Raw genomic sequence first — 20,390 nt, forward strand, 5'->3', positions numbered from 1 at the left:
AATTTTGTTGTTTTACAATATCATTTTAGCTATATTCCATGTCATATAATTCCATATGATTTTAAGGGTCAACTTTTACATTATTTTGAAAGAAAATGGCCTTTGGGATTTTTATAGCTATTGCAGTGTATCTCTAAATCATTTGGGGGAGTATAGCCGCTGGATCTGTATTAAATCTCCCAGTTCAGGAAATAGGATGTCTTTCCATTTATTTAGGTCCTCTTTAATTTCTTTCAGCCACATTTTACAGATATCAGTATACAATTGTATACCTTCATTAAGTTTATTCCTAGGAACTTTAATCTTTTTGATGCCACTGAAAATTAATTTTTTTTCTTAATTTCTTTTTTGGATTCCTCATAATTTGTATGCATAAATTCAACTGATTCATGCATACTAATCTTGTACCCTGCAACTTTATTGCTTTCATTTATTAGCTCTAATAGGGTGTTTGTGTGTGTATGAGTGTAAGTGCAAATGTGTGTGCATTGTATTCTATAGGATTCTCTATATAAGATCATGTCATCTCAAAATATTGATAATTTTACTTCTTTTCCAATTTGCATGCCTTTATTAGAAAAATTATCTGACAGGAATATCTAGTACAATATTTAATAGCAAAAAAATGAAAATATGCGTCTTTATCTTATTCCTGATTGTAGGAGGAAAGCTTTCAGGCTTTCATCATTGTTTATGATACTACCTGTGGATTTTTCATGAATCCCTTATATCAGGTTAAGGAAGTTCATTTCTAATCCTATTGTGTTGATTTTTTTCATCATGAAAAGTGTTGGGTTTTATCAAATGTTTTTTCCTGCATCAAACTACATGATCTTTTTTTTTTTCTGATATATTAATATGAAGTATTACATTGTTTGATTTCTATATACCAACAGATCCCTTGCATTCTTAAGCTAAGTCTCATTTGGTCATGATGGTAGTCCTGTTTACTTTCTGCTGGATTTGGTTTTAATAGTATTTTGTAAGGATTTCAGCATTGGTTTTCATGATGGATAATTGTAGCTTTGATGCTTTTGTCTGCTGCTTATAAAAGCACAGTGCTGGACTCACAGAGTTAGTTAGGAAGTATTCCCTCATCTTCTATTTTCTTGAAGAGTTTGAGTAGGATTGATGCTAAATCTTCTTTAAATGTTTCATAGATTTCGACAGTGAAGCCATTTTGTCCTGGACTCTTCTTGGTTTTGAGGTTTTCAATTTCTGATTCCCTCTTTTTGCTTGGTATAGTTCTGTTAAGATATTGTATTTCTTCTTGAGTCAGATTTTGTATTTTGTGTGTTTCTTGGAATGTTTCCATTTCATCTGAGTTATTGAATTTGTGTTCAGTTGTTCATAGTATCATCTTAAATATTTTAATTCCTATTGTCAGTTGTAATGTCCACAGTTTCATTTTTTACTTTAATTATTCATTTTGTCTTTCTTTTCCTTGTCATTCTAGCTAAAGGTTTGGAAATTGTATTGATCTTTTCAAAGTACCACCATTTGGATTTGTGATTTTCTCTGTTACTCTCTCTTCCGTATTCCATCTGTGTCCATTCTAATCTTTATTATTTCCTTCCTTCTCATTCTTTTGGATTTACTTTGCTCTTCTTTTTATAGTTCTTTATATAGAGAGTTAGGTTTTAAGTTATTGGATTTAAGGTTTTTCTTCTGTATAAAAGTAGGTGTTTCCTCCTACAAATTTCTCTGAGCATTCTGATCATTGCATCTCATAAGTTTTGGTATGTTGTTTATAGTTTCATCTCAAAGTATTTTCTAATCTCCCTTCTGATTTATTTTTGACCTACTGGTTACTTAATAATGTACTGTTTATTTTCCACATATTTGTGAATTTTTCACCTTTCCTTCTGTAATAGATTTTTTTAATTCATATTTATTGAGATATATTCAAATACTATGCAGTCATACAAAACAAAGCGTACATTCATTTGTTTACAGTACCATTATATAGTTGTGCATTCATCACCAAAATTAATTTTTGACATTTTCATTACCATACACACAAACTGTAACTGATTTTTAGTTTCATTGCATTATGCTTGGAGAAGATGTTTTGTTTGTCTTTAATATTTTAAAAAGTTTTGGACTTCTTTAATTACCAGACATATGGCCTACCCTGGAGAATAGTCCATGAGAAGAATATATATTCTGCTGCTTTTGTGTGAAGTGTCTTATATATGGCTGCTAGGTCTAAACTGTTTACTGTTTATTGTATTTTTCAATCCTGTTGACTTAGAATGTGTTATGCAAATGGAAGAGTTGTACCTCTAAAATTGCATTAGTGACTTGCCGTTTAGTTTCTTGTTCTTGGATCACCTTGTCTAGGTATCAGAAATTTGGAAGCCTTCACTGAATATTCAAATCCAATTTTGGTTTTTATCCAAAGATCACCAGTATGTCTGTGTTTTTACCACAGTCTTTATTACTAATAATAGACTTTTCTTGCCTGCTCCTCTCCCAGACACTTGACTCTAAAAGGTCAGGTATCATGTCTATCTGCCTCACATTTGAATACCAGATTTTGGCATATGAAGAGACTCAGAAACTTTATTGACAGAATGACATACTGTTTTGGAATTTGTTATTTATTGAAGTCCAAGTTTTGGGATTAATATTTCAGGGAACCACTCCTGAGGGAAGTATTTGAAGAGCTTGAAGTAATCAGTGCCCAACCAAAAAGTGCTAGAGATTAATTTGGATGTTTATGGGGACTATCTGAGTCAGTTTCAAAGATATTTAAATAAAAGCTGTTGATGTTCACTGACCCAAACCCTTTCAGTGAAACCTGAACTGAGATGGCTGACAATGGGACAAAAAAGAAAACATGTAGTTCAATCTGTTTAAATTCAGGAATACTTAACATGCTTTGATTTTAGTTTCAAAAGCATTTAAAGCATAACAGAAATGACAGTGAATTTTCATAGAAAGTCATTTTTTTGTAGGCAAGTATACAATATATATTTTTGTTCCATGCTCTTTAGGGGTCCATTAGATGATTAGAAAAGGTTTACCTTTTCTGTTTTTATCAAATTGTTTTCATTCTTCATGTGTAATTAATTAAGAATATTTGTTGGATGACTTTTTAAAGTATAGCATCTATTCGTTATCTTTTTTAGCTTTTTTAATAACAAATCTAGATTTTCTAATATTGAAGATTGAATTTTCTCTCAGGGTTTTGATCTTGTTAAAATTATTCCTTCCAGGTATAAATAATTGACTTTGAGACGTTTAATAACATTTAGAAAATTTGAAAAATTGTGACAATGTCCAAACCCTCTTTAAGGATTGGCCTATTGTCTATGATTGGTATGTTTCAATCACCAATCAAATATTTCTATAAAATTCAGTTCAACTTGCATGTATATTTTTCTAAGTTGATAAAATATCTTAGGGCTCAAATTTCATAGTTCTCATAGGGAAGGCATGAATGTTCACACCTTGGACTTAGAAAGAGCTTCCAGGATTGAAAACTCAACAATAATTATAATGATAATAATAACTTGCTATTATCACTAACAATGTTGAGTATTTATCAAGCTTACTTCAAAGTACTCTACATGTACCAAATTACTTTATTGAGAATATATGAGTTGGTTAAAATATCACCCAAATTTTACAGATGAAAAAATAAAGTCATAGAAGGAAGATGACTTTCCCTTTTGTTGGGAATTGAATCATGTCCCCCATAAATGGCATGTTCACGTCCCAACCTTGGTCCTGTGGGTATGAACCCATTTGTAAATATGAACTTTAAGATGTTATTAGTCAGCTATGACCCAACTGAATGAGGGTGGGCCTTTATCCAATACAGCTGAATTCTTAAAAGCAAAGGAAATTTGGCACAGGAGGAGAAGCTATGGGCATTCACAAACTGGACATTAACAGACCCTAGAAGAAAAAGAAGACACCATGTATATTGCCATGTGACAGAAACTCCAAGGAACCCCAAAGATTGTGAGCCAGCCAGAAGATAACCTCCGGTGGAAGCGCCTTCTAACCTCAAAACTGTAAGCCCATAAATTCCCATTGTTTAATCCATCCCATTATGTGGTATTTGTTTTAGAAGCTGAGATACAAAAACAGCTGGGATACATAGATCATTTATAAGTGGAGCTTGAATTTATCCTGGGTCTCTGCACATATGAATGTTTGGCATCATGGATCATTATATCCAATCCCAGCCTCCATGCCCAATGAACCTTAAAATCCATTTGGTCTCTGGAAGCATGGCTGTTTCTGGTACATGTAAGTGTTAGATGTCCTTCTTGTCTCAGCTACTTATTACCATGGATTCCAAAATGCCATTTTGAAGGTTTCTAGGCTAGAGTTGTCTGTGTTAAGGCCCCCATGGAAACCATTGTTCTTGCAGAGATAGGTCCTACTGGATCCCAGTAGGAAGCAGTTCTACCAGGGTACATAATAACTATTGCCCTGGATCTGATGCTATGACACCAGGCTATTTGGGACATTTATCAAAAATTCCAGGCAATTCTAGTAAGTCTTGCAAATCAAATGTGTCTTTTACTTGATAAATATTATTTTAAACTTTTGCCTTGATCCTTGAATTACCAGTCTTGCCCTTCCTTTCGCATTAAGCAGATGGTTTGAAACTATTTCACAAATGAAATAGATAATTTTGGAGGTAGATGTTTTTTTTGTTTGTTTGTTTTTTGTTTTTTCCATTTTTATTGAGATTGTTCAGATACCATACAATTATCCAAAGATCCAAAGTGTACAATCACTTGCCCCTGGGTACCCTCATGCATCCATCACACTTAATTTTTGTTCAATTTTTAGAAACTTTTCATTACTCCAGACAAGAAATAAAGTGAAAGATGAAAAAAGAAAAAAAGAAAAGGAAACTCTAATCCTCCCCATCCCTAACCAACCCCCCTCAATTGTTGACTCCTAGTATTGATATAGTATATTTGTTACTGTTTATGAAAAAATGTTGAAATACTACTAACTGTGGTATATAGTTTGTAATAGGTATATAGTTCTTCCCTATACGCCCCTCTATTATTAACTTCTAATTGTATTGTCATACATTTGTTCTGGTTCATGAAGTGATTTCTAGTATTTGTACAGTTGATCATGGACATTGCCCACCATAGGATTCAGTTTTATACATTCCCATCTCTTGACCTCCAGCTTTCCTTCTGGTGACATATATGACTCTGAGCTTCCCCTTTCCACCTCATTCACACACCATTCGGCGCTGTTAGTTATTCTCACATCTTGCTACCAACACCCCTGTTCATTTCCAAACATTTAAGTTCATCCTAATTGAACATTCTGCTCATACTAAGCAAGAGCATCTACATTTCTTCCGCAAGGCAGGAGGAAGACTCAAAGAGGGTAGAGAGGCAAAAGAAAGAGGAAACAAAAAAATGACAGCTAGGAAGCAGCAAAAGGAAAAATAACCTTAAATCAAAGTAGAATAAAGAATCAGACAATACCACCAATGTCAAGTGTCTAACATGCCTCCCCTATCCCCCCCTCTTATCTGCATTCACCTTGGTATATCACCTTTGTTACATTAAAGGAAGCATAATACAATGATTCTCTTAGTTACAGTCTCTAGTTTATGCTGGTTGCATCCCTCCCCCAATGCCTCCCCATTTTTAACACCTTGCAAGGTTGACATTTGCTTGTTCTCCCTCGTAAAAGAACATATTTGTACATTTTATCACAATTGTTGAATACTCTAGATTTCACCAAGTTACACAGTCCCAGTCTTTATCTTTCCTCCTTTCTTGTGGTGTCTCACATGCTCCCCACCTTCCTCTCTCAACCGTATTCATAGTTACCTTTGTTCAGTGTACTTACATTGTTGTGCTACCATCTCCCAAAATTGTGTTCCAAACCACACACTCCTGTCTTCTATCACCCTGTAGTGCTCCCTCTAGTATTTCCTGTAGGGCAGGTGTCTTGTTCACATAGTCTCTCATTGTCTGTTTGTCAGAAAATATTTTGAGCCCTCCCTCATATTTGAAGGACAGCTTTGCTGGATACAGGATTCTTGGTTGGTGGTTTTTCTCTTTCAGTATCTTAAATATATCACACCACTTCCTTCTTGCCTCCATGGTTTCTGCTGAGAGATCCACACATAGTCTTATTAAGCTGCCTTTGTATGTAACGGATCGCTTTTCTCTTGCTGCTTTCAGGATTCTCTCTTTGTCTTTGACATTTGATAATCTGATTATTAAGTGTCTTGGCGTAGGCCTATTCATATCTCTTCTGTTTGGAGTACGCTGCGCTTCTTGGATCTGTAATTTTATGTCTTTCATAAGAGATGGGAAATTTTCATTAATTATTCCCTCTATTATTGCTTCTGCCCCCTTTCTCTTCTCTTCTCTTTCTGGGACACCAATGATACGTACATTATTGTACTTTGTTTCATCTTTGAGTTCCCGGAGACGTTGCTCATATTTTTTCATTCTTTTCTCCATCTGCTCCTTTGCGTGTAGGCTTTCAGGTGTTTTGTTCTCCATTTCCTGAGTGTTTTCTTCTGCCTCTTGAGATCTGCTGTTGTATGTTTCCATTGTGTCTTTCATCTCTTGTGTTGTGCCTGTCATTTCCATAGATTCTACTAGTAGGTTTTTTGAACTTTTGATTTCTGCCATATACATGTCCAGTTCTTCCTTTACAGCCTCTATCTCTTTTGCAATATCTTCTCTAAACTTTTTGAATTGATTTAGCATTAGTTGTTTAAATTCCTGTATCTCAGTTGAAGTGTACGTTTGTTCCTTTGACTGGGCCATAACTTTGTTTTTCTTAGTGTAGGTTGTAATTTTCTGTTGTCTAGGCATGGTTTCCTTGGTTATCCAAATCAGGTTTTCCCAGACCAGAACAGGCTCAGGTCCCAGAGGGAAGAAATATTCAGTATCTGGTTTCCCTGCGGGTGTGTAGTAGAAAATTGCTCCACCCTTTGATGCCTCGGGTCACTGTGCTTTTCTGCCCAGCAGGTGATGCCTGTTAGCCTGTAATTCTTGACTGGTGTGAGGAGGTATTGCCGTGTTCCCCCAGGCTCTGGGGTCTGGTTCTGAATGGAAAGGGCCCCACCCCTTTCCTCCTAGAGAAGACAGACCCCTCAGGTGGAGGTCATTAGCATTTCAGTGGTCTGGCTCTCTGCTTGTGGTGTCTCCACCCTTCCCAGAGTCACAGCTCTGGAAACTGAAAATGACTGGGGCTTTCTCCACTGAGCCAAAAAAGAAATAGATAGTCCCCTTCAGACCGAGTCCAAGGCGACCCTCCGGCTCTCCCAGGTCAGTCGTCACCCAAAGCCTCTGTCTGTTTTTTGGGGCTGCGTACCTGTAGTGAGCAGTTCAACTCGCTACTTAAAACCCCAGTTGGAGCTCAGCTGAGCTGTATTCGCTTGCTGGGAGAGAGCTTCTCTGTGGCACCACGAGGTTTGCAGCTCGGGCTATGGGGGAGGGGGTCTCCCGACCTGGTTCCGCAGGTTTTACTTACAGATTTTATGCTGTGTTCTCAGGCATTCCTCCCAATTCAGGTTGGTGTATGATGAATGGATGGTCTCGTTTGTCCCCCCGCAGTTATTCTGGGTTATTTACTAGTTGTTTCTGGTTTTTTGTAGTTGTTCCAGGTGGACTACTTAGCTTCCACTCCTCTCTATGCCGCCATCTTGTCCCAGTAGTGGAGGTAGATGTTTTTGATCATTAAAATTGAAAGTATTTCTAGACTGGCATCTGTTGTTTATGTCTTCTCTCCCATAAGGGCAAGACATTGTCTTTAATCCCAACTATGTTCTTCATCTAGAAATTTGTGTCTAGTTCCATAATTTCCCACAATATCAGTAATTGTGTTATTATGAATAAATTATAGAGTATATCATAAATTACTCCCTGTCATCAATCTGATCCATCATCTTAGAATTTAAACATGTCCTAGCATCTGCCATACTGAAATTCGAGTAAAAATTTAAAACACATTTGAGTATCGTCAAGGTGGTTGAATGAGCTCTTCCAGGGCTCTGTCCCCAGAAGTCTTATAAAACAACCAAGAGCTGGCAGAACCATCTTTCTCAAAGCTCCAGTCAAGACTTAAAAGGTTACAGTAACAGGGAAGGCATTCAATCAAGGAAAAGGCAATGAATGGTAAAATTGCATGATAAAAAGGCAAGCGGGTGTGCGCTGTCAGGTATGCAAAGTTAGCTTATCTGCGAAGGCCCTTCCTGCTCAATGAATGATGGCATTTCAGCAGATATAAAGAAACTACTGGTTTGGCATTCTGGGGGCAGACCCATCTGCAAGCATGCCATACCTAAAAACAAAAGTATCAAAAACTCCTATTAATGTATCTTCCAAAGTGCAGGTGTGCCTGCAGGAGCAGTGGAGGAATGCATACAGAAGTTCATTGAAATTGGTCAGGCATGGAAAATTCTAGGGAATGAAGAGACAACAAAAGAGTGTGACCTGCAGCCGCATGAAGATGAAGATGATATGAGAAATATGGGACCGGTAGATGCATGAGTGTATCTTGAACTGTCCTGGAATGAAGATGATCACTCTTTTTCGCTGAGTTGCCAATGTGATGGAAAATACAGTTTTTCCAAGGAGGAAGCAGAAGTTAACCTGATTTCTTGTGATACATGTTGACTAATTATAGAGCTCCTTCATTATAGCTGAAATTGTTCATTACTTGAAATCCTTTAACCATTTATTCAGACATGTTGAGAAGAAGAAGATTCTTTTTTGTTAGCTGTATTACTTGCAGAGGAAATACTAGATTGTCAAGCAGAGGCCTCCTGCTAAATTTAATAGAAAATTTAGTTACTTAGATATATGTATGACTTACACTTAGAGATTGCCAAATAAAAAAAAGGACCTGAAATACAAATTATACTTAATGAATTCCCACTTGAGAACTCTGCTACTGGTTCACTGTAAGAATTTTCTTTTTCTTCATATGAGTACATCTCCTGTTATAGTGGGTAACAGTATCGACATATACCTTTACAGTTAGTTTCTGTTGTAACAAATGATGTGTCTAGATAGAAGTTGCCCTATCCTACCTCTATTTCAAATTATAGGGTATTTAGAATTAAATTAGAATCTTTGTGAATAACGTGAATCCATTTCTCCCACAATGAGAGCTGGATATGGATATTCATGAAGTTCTTTTGAAGTTAAAAATGGCAAAAGGGCAACTGTAGAAAGAAGGATGGCATTGAAGTCAGAAGGCTTGGCTCAAAATCCTGACCCTGTATTTTCAAATCCATGCAGCAATACTAAAGGAAGTAAGCTCTTAAACACTGCCATTTTAAACTTTAGAATTTAACTTAGGAAATGGAAGCCTTTTAAAAAAATAATTTGAAACTGATACAGTAGTTTCCTTTTATTTCAAATTATTGCAGTAGTTATGCCTATATTTATGAAAAAGGAACTGTTCCAGTGCTGGTATGATGAAATGGACTTTTATAATGTATTATTCTCATTATAGCAGACTGTAAATGTCATAACCCTTAAAGAGTTATTTTTCTACATATAGTCAGTTCTCATTATTCCTGGTAGCTAATGTTCTATACAGTTGCTGCAATACTGAATTGCTAAATACTGAGCCATTCCTGCTAGGGGAAATTCCTCTGGTCACCAATCAATACATAACCTTGTTTTATGTGTTTCTGTTTAAAGATGCCTTACATATTTCTTACAAATAATTATATGCAGTCTTTCTTTATGATAAAACAACATTTGAATTATATATGTATATAAAGATCTCATGGTGCCTTGGCTGGCCCCTCCCCAATCCCCTGACTGGCTAAGAAAGAAGCTAGCCAGCGATCCCAGTAGGGATCCTTTGTCCCATTTCCAAAGGGAGCAGAGTAGCCACTGTGCATATACTGGTAACATATATGTGTGCCAGTCTAATTGGCAATCTGAAAGACTGAACACACACACACACACACTTATCAAAGGCTTGTGGTCTCAGAACTTGTACTGCATGTAATGCCATCTCACAAAGCTAACAGAAAACTGGAGAATAGCTGTCAAATTGCAGCTGGGGCAAAGATTTGCTGGCTGTGGGACATACAGTGCCATGCCAGGTATGGAAGAAACATTGTTTTCTAAAGAAAGAGTAAATTCAGATCTGTGTAAACAGAGACATCCCAAGGTCATTCACCCAGAACAAGGCACACGTACAGAAAAGACCTGAGAGGTCACTATGCTTTTGCTTCAGGCTCTTCTCTAAAATTATTTGTAAAAGCTAAGCTTTGAAGGAGAGTACATGCCAAAACCAATCTGCAAAGACTGAGAAAGGGGGTTTTTCCTTTTCTTCTGTCATAACACAAGCTGGATAAAAGCTTAAAGAACATATACCTCATTGTCTAAATTTTATAGATAATAAGCTATCAAAATATCTAGCTTGCAGCAAAAGTTTACAGACATACAACGAAATAGAAAGTGATGTTCCAGGTAAAGGAAACACAACCCTTACCTCACAGAGTATGCAAAGAGTTGAAGATGGACCATGAACTTCAATGTAAAGTTAACTCTATAAAGCTTCTAGGAGAAAAAAAAAAAATAGAGTATGTTCATGACCTTGAGGTCATCAAAGGTTTCTTCAACAGGACAGAAAAGCCTTAATCATAAAGGAAAAGACTGATATATTGGGCTTTTAAAAGGATGAACGATTAAGAAATTTTCATAAATATGCACAATTAATTTGAGTTTTACACCTAAGATTTGTGTACTGTATAGAAGTTATACTTCACATAAAAAAATAAAAAGTGTAAGAGGTGAAGAAAAGAAAAGTCTCCTACTATTAATGTAGAACCATCAATTTCTCCCAACCATCAATTTCTCCCTTCAAATCTGACAATATTGGTTTCATATATTCGGGGGACTTGCTGTTAGGTGCATATATGTTTAGAATCATTATTTCTTCACACTGAATTGAACCATTTATCAGTATATGATGAATATCTTTGTCCCTTGTAACTGTTTTTTGACTTAAAGCTTATTATACCTGCTATTAGTAGAGCTACCCCAGCTCTCTCTTGGTTACTAGTTACGTAGTATATTTTTTTATCCATCCTTTCTCTTTCAGCCTACTTGTATCTTTCAATTTAAGGTTAGTCTCTTGGAGACAGCATGTAGTTAGGGCATGCTTTTTTAAAAAAATATTTGTCCCTAGTATTTGTGGGGTACTAGTATAGTATTCCTATTAATTATAGTCCCTAGTATGCAATAGGTAGATATTTCCCATATACCATTCTGTTGTCAACTCTCTGTACTAGTGTCATACCTTAGAAGTATATCATGCAAGCACCTATCTATATTTGTAGTGCTGATCTGTGGGATGTATGCCTTTAAACAACCCCTTTCAATCCTATTTGCCTTCAATACAGCTCTGATATTTACAATCCCATTAACAATCATTACCCTTGTCCATTCTAATACCTTTGAATTCACCATCACTGACGTATCTGAACATATTAGATTCTCATTCCCCCTCACTAGTTTCTATCACTAGGTCCCCTATATTCTACATTATAAGACATTGATTTTACATTGTTCAGTGAGTTCATAGAAGTGGTAACATACAATTTCTCTCCTTTTGTGTCTGCCTTATTTCACTCAGCATTATATCTCCAAGGTTCATCCATGTTGCCATATGTTACAGGACCTTGTTCTTTCTTAACTGCTGCATGGTATTCCATTGTATGTATATACCACATTTTGTTTATCCACTCATATGCTGAGGGACACCTGGATTGTTTTCATCTCTTGGCAGTTGTGAACAGTGCCACTATGAACATCAGTGTATAAATGTCTGTTCATGACACTGCTTTTAAATCTTCTAGGTGTATACTGAGAAGTGGAATTGCTGGATCATAGGATAATTCAGTATCTGGTTTTCTGAGAAACTGCCGAACTGTCCTCCACAGTAGCTGTACCATTATACATTCCCACCAGCAATGAATAAGAGTTCCCACTTTCGCCACGTCCTCTCCAGCACTTGTTTCCTGTTGGTTTAATGGCAGCCATTCTTACTGGCTTGAGTTATCTCGTTGTGATTTGATTTGCATTTCCCTAATAGCTAGTGAAGATGAACCTGTTTTCATGTGTTTTATACCCATTTATATTTCCTATTCTGAAAAATACCTTTTGATAACTTTTGCCTCTGTCATAATTAGGCTGTTTGTATTATTTTGTTGAATTGTAGGATCTCCTTTTATATGCAGGATATCAGTCTCTTAGATTATGGTTTCCAAATATTTTCTCATATTGAGTTGGCTGCCTCTTCACCTTTTTGACAAAGGTTTTTGAGGCGCAGAAGCTTTTGATTTTGAGGCATTCCCATTTATCTATTTTTGTTTTGTTGTGCTTTGGGTGTAAGGTCTGAGAAACCACCTCTCATTACCAGGTCTTGAAGATGTTTCCCTGTATTATCTGCTGAGAGTTTTATTATGCTCTTATATTGAGGTCTTTGATCCACTTTGAGTTAATTTTTATATAGGGTGTGAGGTAGGGGTCCTTTTTCATTCTTTTGCTTATGACTATCCAGTTCTCCCAGGCCCATTTGTTGAAAAGACTGTTCTGTCCCAGTTCTGTGGATTTGGGGACCTTACCAAAAATCAGTTAACCATAAATCTTTGGGTCTATTTCTGAGCTCTCAATTTTATTCCATTGATCAATATGTTTATTTTTGTGCAAATACCATGCAGTTTTGACCACTGTGGCTTTCTAGTAGGCTTTAAAGTCTGGAAGTGTAAGTCCTCCCACTTTGTTCTTCTTTTATAGGTATTCTTGGCAATTTGAAGTGCCTTTCCCTTCCAAATAAATTTGATAGCTAGCTTTTCCAAGTCTGCAAAATAGATTGTTGGAATTTTGATTGGAATTGCATTGAATCTGTAGATTAGTTTGGGTAGAATTGACATCTTAACGATGTGTAGTCTTCCTATCCATGAGCATGGAATATTTTTCCACCTCTTGAGGCCCTTTTTTATTTCTTTTAGTAATGGACATGCTTTTACATCCAGTCTGCAAATCTGCCTGTTGACTGAAGAATTTAATCCATTCACGATTAAAGTCACTACTGATCATGAAGGACTTTCTTCTTCCATTTTGCTATTTAATTTACCCTTTGTAAGTCTTAGAGAATGTGTTTTCTTCCTTGCTCCTCAATTCCTTCCATTAATGCCTACATTTATATTTGTTTGATTTGTGTGCCATACCGTATTAAGTACCTTCTCTTATCTATCAGCATCTATCTTTTATTAAATTTAATTGAGATATATTCACATACCATACAGTCATCCAAAGTGTACAATCAGTTGTTCACAGTACCATAATATAGTCTTGCAATCATCACCCCAATCTATTTTTTAAACATTTTCCTTGTACCAAGAAAAGTGAAAATAAGAATAAAAAATAAAAATAAAGAACAGCCAACTCCCCCCCTTCGCATCCTATTTTTCATTTACTTTTGTGTCCCCATTTTTTCTACTCATCCATCCATACACTGGATAAAGGGAGTGTGATCCATAAGGCTTTCACAGTCACACTGCCACCTCTTCTAAGCTACATTGCTATACAGTTGTCTTCAAGAGTCAAGGCTACTGAGTTGCAGCTTGATAGTTTCAGGTATTTACTTATAGCTATTCCAATGCATTAAAACCTGAAAAGGGTTATCTAGTGCATAAGAATGCCCACCAGAGTGACCTCTCAACTCCATTTGGAATCTCTCAGCCACTGAAACTTTACTTCATTTCATTTCGCATCCCCCTTTTGGTCAAGAAGATGTTCTCAATCCCACGATTTCGGGTCCAGAATCATCCCCAGGAGTGCTATCCTGTGTTACCAGAGAGATTTACACCCCTAGGAGTCAGATCCCATATGGGGGAGTGGGGCAGTGAGTTCGCCCGCCAAGTTGGCTTAGCTAGAGAGAGAGGGCCACATCTGAGCAACAAAGAGGCACTCGGGGAGTCTCTTAGGCACAATTATAAGCAGGTTTAGCCTCTCCTTTGCAGTGACAAGCTTCATAAGGGCAAGTCCTGAAATAAATAGAGGGCTTGACACATCAAACAGTCAGCCACAATCCAGGTGAGGAAGCCCAACACCTCTGCATTTTCCCCCTGCTATTCTCTGTCCAAATTACTTTGGGATGTGTCTCTATTTCACACTAACCTATGCAACCTTACCAGGTATCATGTCCTATTAAAAGTGTCATGTAATTACGGTATTTGAACCAACTGTGCAAGTTATATTGTTGAGGAAATATAGATCTTGCACCAACTAAACATCTCTTCCCTTGGTCTTACATGGAATTTGAAGTTTTAAAACACAGTCAGTATTGTCCTTTATCCTTTGACCCAATTTGCCCTAGTCCTAACCACATCTGCTTCATTCATATCTCTAGTTGAAGTCTGGATTCCTTTTCAGCTTTTTTTAACAGTTACCATATGTGCTAATACTGACATTCATATCTGCCAAGTTTTAGCCCTGAGTTTCAGCTGTCACATAGATACCCAGAGTTCCAGGGATCAATCAGGTTGAACACAAAGGGATCAGCATCTCAGAATCCGGAGATAGCCATTACAATTCAGGAGTAGATGTGACTGCTGTAAGAGCTTACAATCTAGGGACCGTTACAATAAGCGTTCCCCTGATAAGCTCTTCTCTAAGGTTCAATTCTGAGTTTACACATTGTAGTTAGTCCATCTTGGTGAGGCATTACAGTATTTGCCTTTGTTTCTGGTGTAGCTCACTCAAAATACAGGTTCCATTCACCTCATTGCATGTCTCACAGCTTCATTCCTCCCAGTAGCTCAATATTTCCTTGTATGTACACACAACAGTTCACCATTCTGTTCTTCAGTCAGTGTATCTTTAAGCCACCTCCACTCATTGCAAATCATGTATCTTCTCGCCATAAACACCAGTGTGCAAATGTTCATTCATGTCCCTGCTCTCAGATCCTCCAAGTAAATACCCCCTAATGGGGTTGCAGGGCCTTACGGCACCCACATACTTAGCTTCATGTGGAACCACCCCATTGTCCTACAGAAAGGCTATAGCATTCTGCCTCCTAACCAACAGTAAATACATACATCCCTCTCTCCATGTTTTCTCCGGCAATTTTATCCCTGTTTATATTTTTCCATACAATTTTAAAGAGCTATATTCACATACCCTATAATTATCCATAGTATACAATCAGTTGTTCATGGTATCATCATACGGTTGTCAGCATTTGAACATATTGATTATTGTGGGAAAGTAGTTTTTTTTCAATGAATAATAAAAAATAAAATATAAAATAAAATAATAAAATAAAATAAAAAATAAAAATATCATACAATACAATAGTAGGGTCAGACACCACCACTACCAGGAATCTCATATCCCTCCCTTATATCCCCCTCTCATACTCCTTTAGCTTTAGTATATTGCCTTTGTTACATTTAATGGAAGCATATTACAATGTTACTGTTTACCATAGACTCCAGTTTGCTTTGAATATATTTTCTCCCGTTACCCCCCCCTTTCCAACACTCTGCATGATTGACATTCATTTGATCTCCCACATGCTAGAACAGTTTTATATTTGTACGTTTAGTCACAATCACTGACCATTCCAGTTTTTGCCAAGTTAAACAGTCCCAGTCTTTATCGTCTGTCTTTACCTCAGGTGACATACATGCTTCTAGCCCACTTCTTTTAACTTGACTCATGGACATTTTTTTTCAGTGTAGTTACAATATTGTGCTACCATCACACAGTATTGTGGTATCTGTTTCTAGGTCCATACAATCAATCCTGCTGAACATTCTGTAGTCCTTCAGCATCAAATGCCTGAACTTTCCCTCTATCTCCTGGTAGCTTCTGTTATCAGCTTTTAACTCTCAAAGTTTGCTCATTAATGTTAGTTCATATTAGTGAGACCATGCAGTATTTGTCCTTTTGTTTCTGGCTAACTTCACTCAGTATAATGTCCTCAAGGTTCATCCACGTTATTGTACGTTCCATGTCTTTGTTCTTAGAGCTGCATAATATTCCATGGTATGTATGTACCACAGTTTGTTATCCACTCGTCTGGTGATGGACATTTGGGCTGTTTTCATCTCTTGTTGTTTGTGAATAATGCCGCGATAAACATTGGTTTACAAATGTCTGTTTGTGTCTTACCTTTCAGTTCCTCTGAGTATATACTTAGTAATGGAATAGCTGAGTCATATGGCAAATCTATACTTAGCTTCCTGAGGATCCTCCACACTGTCTTCCATAGTGGTTGCACCATTCTACATTCCCACCAACAGTGAATAAGTGTGCCTCTTTCTCCACATCCTCTCCAGAACTTGTTATTTTTTGTTTTTTGGATAATGGCCATTCTTGTAGGTGTGAGATGGTATCTCATTGTGGTTTTGATTTGCATTTTCCTAGTAGCCAGTGAAGTTGAGCATTTTTTCATATGTTTTTGAGCAGTTTGTATTTCCCCTTCAGAAAAGTGTCTGTCCATGTCTTTTGCCCGTTTTTTGATTGGGTTGTATTTCTGTTGTTGAGTTGTAGGATTGCTTTATATAGTCAGGATATTAAACCAATATTTGTGGTTTCCAAATATTGTCTCCCACTGTGCAGGCTGCCTTTTTAATTTTCTGACAAAGTTCTTTGATTTACAAAAGTGTTTAATTTTGAGGAGATCCTATTTGTCTATTTGTTCTTTGGTTGCTCACACATTGGGTGTGAGGTCTAGGAAACCACCTCCTATCACAAGATGTTTAAGAAATTTCCCTACATTTTCTTCTAAGAGTCTTATGGTCTTAGCACTAATGTTTGGGTCTTTTATCCATTTTGAGTTAATTTTTGTATAAGATGTGAGATAGGGGTCCTGTTTCATTCTTTTGGAAATGGGTATCCAGTTCTCCAAACACCGTTTACTGAAGAGGCTACTCTGTCCCAGTTGCTTTGGTTTGACTGTCTTATCAAAGATCAATTGTCCGTAGATGCTAGAGTCTACTTCTGAGCACTCAGTTGAATCCCATTGATCAGTATATCTATCCTTAAGCCAGTACTGTGCTGTTTTGAGCACTGTAGCTTTGTAATATGCTTCAGAGTCAGGTAGTGTGAGACCTCCCACTTTGTTCCTCTCTCTCGAGATATTTTTGGCTATTTGGGACACCTTCCCCTTCCAAATAAATTTGGTTATTGGTTTTTCTATTTCTACCAAGTAAGTTGTTGGGATTTTAATTGGTATTGCATTGAATCTGTAAATTAGTTTAGGTAAAATTGACATCTTAATTATATTTAGTCTTCCAATCCATAAACACGGTATGTTCTTCCATGTTTTTAGCTCCTGTTCAGTTTCTTTTAGCAGTTTCTTATAGTTTTCTTCATATAGGTCTTTTGTGGCCTTCATTAAGTTTATTCCTAAATACTTGATTCTTTTGGTTGCTATTGTAAATGGGATTTTTTTCTTGATTTCTGCCTCTTGTTGCACATTATTTGCATATAAGAACACTACAGATTTTTGCATGTTGATCTTGTAACCTGCCACGTTGCTGTATTCACTGATTAGTTCTAATAGCTTTGCTGTAGATTTTTCTGGATTTTCTGCATATAGAATCATGTCATCTGCAAAGAGTGAAAGTTTTACTTCTTCCTCTCCAACTTGGATGCCTTTTATTTCTTTTTCATGCCTAGTTACTCTAGCTAGAACTTCCAGTACAATGTTGAATAACAGTGGTGACAGTGGGCATCCCTGTCTTGTTTCTGATCTTAGAGGGAAAGCTTTCAGTCTCTTTCCATTGAATACAATGTTAACTGTGGGTTTTTCGTATATTGCCCTTATCATATTGAGAAAATTCCCTTCTATTCCTATCCTTTGAAGTGTTTTCATCAAGAAAGGATGTTGAATTTTGTCAGATGCCTTTTCTACATTGATTGAGATGATCATGTGGTTCTTCTGCTTTAATTTATTGATGTGGTGTATTACATTAATTGATTTTCTTGTGTTGAACCAGCCTTGCATACCTGGAATAAACCCTACCTGGTCATGGTGTATAATTCTTTTAATGTGCTGCCGGATTCTATTTGTGAGTATTTTGTTGAAGATTTTTGCATCAAAATCATTAAAGAGATTGGTCTATAATTTTCTTTTTTTTTATATATATATACTATCTTTTTCTGATTTTGGTATTAGGGTGATGTTGGCTTCATAGAATGAGTTGGGTAGCTTTCCCTCCTCTTCAGTTTTTTTGAAGAATTTGAGCAGGATTGGTATTAATTCTTTCTTCAAAGCTTGGTAGAATTCACATGTGAAGCCATATGGTCCTGGGCTTTTCCTTTTTGGGAGCTTTTTGATGACTGACTCAGACTCTTTACCTGTGATTGGTTTGTTGAGGTCCTCTATTTCTTCTTTGGTCAATATTGGTTCTTTATGCTTTTCTAGGAAGTTGTGCATTTTGTGTAAGTTGTCTAGTTTATTAGCATATGGTTGCTCATAGAATCTTCTTGTTATCTCTTTTTTTTTTTTGATAGCCTAGCTAGGGGTCCATCAATTTTGTTGATTTTCTCAAAGAACCAACTTCTGGTTTTGTTGATTCTATTGTTTTCCTTTTTTCAGTTTCATTTATTTCTGCTCTAATCTTTGTTATTTCTTTCCTTCTGTTTGCTTTGGTGTCAGTTTGCTGCTCTTTCTTTAGTTCCTCCAGATGGACAGTTAATTCCTCAATTTTTGCTTTCTCTTTTTTTTTAATATAAGCATTTCGGGCAATAAATTTCCCTCTGAGCACCACCTTTGCTGCATCCCATAAGTTTTGATATGTTGTGTTTTCATTGTCATTTTCCTTGAGGTATTTACTAATTTCTCTTGTAATTTGTTCCTTTACCCACTGGTTTTCTAAGAGTGTGTTGTTTAGTCTCCATATGTTTGTGAATTTTACAGTATTCTGCCTGTTATTTATTTCCAACTTCATTCTGTTATGATCTGAGATAGTGTTTTTTATAATATCAATATTTTTAAATTTGTTGATACTTGCTTTGTGACCCAACATGTGGCCTATCCTAGAGAATGTTCCATAAGCACTTGAGAAAAATGTGTATCCAGCTGTTTTAGAGGGGTAGTGTTCTATAAATGTCTGTCAAGTCTAGTTCATTTATCGTACAATTCAACATCTCCATTTCCTTATTGGTCCTCTGTCTAGATGTTCTATCCATTGATGAGAGCAGTGTATTGAAGTCTCCAGTGATTTTTGTAGAGTTAACCTACTTCTCCTTTCAGTGTTCTCACTGTTTGCCTAATGAATTTGGGGCACTTTGGCTTGGTGCATAAATATTTTTGATTGTTATGTTTTATTGATGAATTCACCCTTTTATTAATATATAGTGTCCTTTGTTTCTTTTCATTGTTTTACTTTTTGTGTCTGTGTGTTTCTTCTTGAGTGCTAAATTTAAGGGGAATAAAATGGTTTCATGTGAAAACACTGATACAAAGGTAAAGCATTATTAATATAAACAGGACAGAAGAGGTTTGCCATCTCCCTAAATATCACAATTTATTTGCTATGACCTACTTTCTTGAAGGTGATGTCTACTGAAGACACAGGCAGCTCTAGTTTGCCTTTCTTTTTTCAGTTATTTTGGAAACAGTGGGAGATGGCCTCAACTCTTCATGGATATCATAAAAGATGAACAAAATAATTTACTTTTCAGAAGGGAATGGAGTTTATTTGGAATAAAAATACACTAGAAGAATAATTATTACTGTGGTTTTTTTAAATTCATTTTTATTGAGATATATTCACATACCATGCAGTCAAAAAAAGCATACATTCAGTTGTTCAGAGTACCATTATATAGTTGTGCATTCATCACCAAAATTAATTTTTGACATTTTCGTTACCACACACACAAAAATAATAAGAATAAAAATTAAAGTGGAAAAGAACAATTGAAGTAAAAAAGAACACTGGGTGCCTTTCCCCCCTTCTCCCCCCCCCCCCCATTTTTCTCCTCATCCATCCATACACTGGACAAAGGAGAGTGTGGTCTATATGGCTTTCCCAATCACATTGTCACCCCTCATAAGCTATATTTTCATACAATCGTCTTCAAGATCCATGGGTTCGGGTTGTAGTTTTATAGTTTCAGGCATTTGCTGCTAGCCATTCCAATTCATCAGAACCTAAAAAGGGTTGTCTATATTGTGCGTAAAAGTGGAGTGCCCACCAGAGTGACTTCTCAGCTCCCTTTGTAATCTTTCTGCTGCTGAAGCTTATTTCACTTCCTTTCACATACCCCTTTTACTGTGGTTTTTTGTAGTGAATTTTCTGGCTCCAAACCCCTCTGATTTTGGATGGATTTGCTGTGCTGGAGAAAATCTAAGGTAAGACATTATGAGTCGCACAG

At 36.5% G+C, this 20,390-nt stretch overlaps 1 protein-coding gene and 1 pseudogene across 7 annotated transcripts in view; both read left to right on the forward strand.

Annotated features, from left to right (window-relative positions):
• LOC119534679 (zinc finger protein 596-like) overlaps window positions 1–20,390 on the forward strand; it is a 74,060-nt gene that overhangs the window by 3,613 nt on the left and 50,057 nt on the right. For 5 of the 7 annotated variants that reach the window (XM_037837292.1, XM_037837296.1, XM_037837295.1 and 2 more), the window contains exon 2: window positions 20,304–20,367. The gene's annotated coding sequence lies outside the window, so the exon portion shown is untranslated. Of the gene's footprint in view, window positions 1–3,687; window positions 4,026–20,303; window positions 20,368–20,390 lie in introns of those variants that run through there. The other 2 variants (XM_037837294.1, XM_037837293.1) reach the window with 2 other exon arrangements.
• Window positions 8,224–8,666, forward strand: LOC119534696 (annotated as a pseudogene).

Source organism: Choloepus didactylus, chromosome 5 (genome assembly GCF_015220235.1).
Source record: "Choloepus didactylus isolate mChoDid1 chromosome 5, mChoDid1.pri, whole genome shotgun sequence".
Lineage (NCBI taxonomy): Eukaryota > Metazoa > Chordata > Mammalia > Pilosa > Megalonychidae > Choloepus > Choloepus didactylus.